This window comes from Marmota marmota, unplaced genomic scaffold (assembly GCF_001458135.2).
Source record: "Marmota marmota marmota unplaced genomic scaffold, marMar, whole genome shotgun sequence".
Lineage (NCBI taxonomy): Eukaryota > Metazoa > Chordata > Mammalia > Rodentia > Sciuridae > Marmota > Marmota marmota.
The window spans coordinates 3035769-3038158 of NW_026000051.1; positions in this window are offsets into that span (position 1 = coordinate 3035769).

Genomic DNA, 2390 nt, shown 5'->3' on the forward strand with positions numbered 1-2390 from the left:
AGAGGGCAGTGAGCTGCTGGCGCTTCCTTCAGAGACGCGGCCCTTGAGAAGAGGGCTACCACTCAACACAGCACGAATCCCCCTTCTAAGATCCAGCTGCAAGTACCTGCATGAAGGGACGGGGAACTAGGAAGGTTCTGGAACATGTGACATTTGGGGGAATAGACCCTGCCTGGAGAGGCCCTGAGGAAAGGAAAAGTGCCAGGAGATTTGGAGACCTGAGGGGGAAGGACAGAGAACCCAAGAGCAAGAAGACAAGCCTCGCAGCCTCTGCCTAACTCAAGTCAAACCAGGGCCCCAGGAAAAGACCAGCTCTTCCTCCTCCCACCTGTCCTGTAAGCTTGTTTCCCAGAGCCCCAAACTGAGGCCCCCACAATTAGCAAATTGCTACTTTAAGTATGATGCCAAATAAAAAGTTTTGTAGGCTAAGCTGGTAACCCAGGTTTCTACGGGAAATGTGTTCCACCTTCAACCAACCAACTTGCAAGCCATCTTTGGGAATTGAGTCTTTGTAGACTTTCTCGGCAAGAAATAGCCCTCCTGGCTGTTTCACAGGGAGGAAGGAACCTGGCCCCATCTCCACCGGCAAAGGCTACCTTTAGCAGAAGCAATGAAAGGCACCACTGGTGCAACGCCCGGACCCTAAATTTAAAACACAAGCTTTCTGTGGGCACAGTGGCACACACCTGTAATCCAGCAGCTTGGGAGACTGAGGCAGGAAGATTGAGAGTTCAAAGCCAGCCTCAGCCCTTTAACAAGTCTCTAAGCAACTCGGCGAGAACCTGTCTCTAAATAAAATATTAGAAAAGGGTGGGGATGTGGATCAGTGGTTAAGTGCCCCTGGGTTCAGTCCCCAGTACCAAAAAACAAGAGACTTAAAGACGTGTGATGAATGAGGGATCTCTCTCCAGGCCCTGAATGAAAGAGGACAAAGGGGACGGTGAATCCCCTATGACCTCAAGAGTCATAGGAGCAAGCAACATCTAGGGTTTTTAGAGATGTTCCTAAAAAGCCCCCAGGAGCATAGTGGATTATCATCCAGCATTTGGGAACAGGTCTACATGTTCAACCTGTCCAAGTTTGAGAAGCTTATCAGCATCAGCATTCACTGACTACCCACCATGTCCCATGCTTTGCTCAGTCTTTTGACTGAACACACATAACTCCCTGAAGAAAGCGCAGTATCCTCATTTTAACAGACAACTGAGGCTCACAGAGACTGTGGCTTGCCAGGCCAGAGCCAGGACTATGTGATTCCAAACTCCCAAGTTTTCACCCCTGCACTAGGCAGAAATTCTTTCCACTTGATCCAGAAACTCCTGAGCCATCCTGTCTAAGTCCACAGGTTCTCTTCCCCCACCATCTTCAGAGACACATGAATCTCACTGACAATTCTGGTTGCTTCATGTCTCATATCTCCTGCTGTCATGCCCAGAAAACCCGGAGTGATATCTCATATCTCCAGCTGTCATCGATAGATGACCAAAAAGAATATCTCAGCTCCTAACGCCATCACCAGAACTTATAAGGGCACATGCCCACAGAGGGTTTTGTATAAATTAATGTCTTTTTTGAATTTCCTAACAGACAAACTAGCACTCTGCTCATCTATTTGGGGGAGCAGAGAGGATGCCTCCTCTGATTTTCAAAATTTCTTCCTGAGACCTTCCCAGGGACCAAAAACATGTGTGGCAGGACATACAGAATATCAAATGCCTTCAGAACATTAGTTGTGTTTGGACTACCTATTTGCTTCTGTTAGACTTCTAAGTTACCTATGGCCTGTCCTTCTCAGTTCAGAGTAGAGTCAGCCAACAGCCTTCTCCAGGTGAGGGATGGACAGAAGGGCCTTCCCTAGAGCGGTCCCTCATCTCCATCCCAGTTATTTGAGATTAACTAAAAAGAGGCCAAGGTGTAAATAAAAGTTACAGTAGGTGACGCCAGAGACTCTCATCTCCTGGCACAACCAGCCTTTTTAAATTAGTGGTCTAGACACCGAGGGCAGTTTCTCTCAGTAAATTCCCAGCCACTGAAACCCCAGTGCCCTGCCTCCAAGGAGAGAGGGAAGGAGGACAAGAGACGGCAGGGCGCGGGGAGGCTGAGACGCGGCAGGCAGGCCCAGGCCCATCCGAACAGGGCCCCATAAAGAAAGCGGGGAAGACCGCCTCCGCTGGCCCCGCGCTGCGTCCCGGGCTCCGCGTCCCGGTTGTGCCGCACCCGCGCCCCTGGGGACCCCCGACTCCCGTCCTAACTGGACCCCCAACTCCTGTGTCCCCTGAGCCCCCGACTCCCGGCCTCTCTGGCTCCCCAAATCCTGTCCCCCTGGGTCCCGACCTCGTCCTGCTGGTAGCCCCGACTCCGGTCTCCGCCGGGTGCACCCCGGCTTTCGC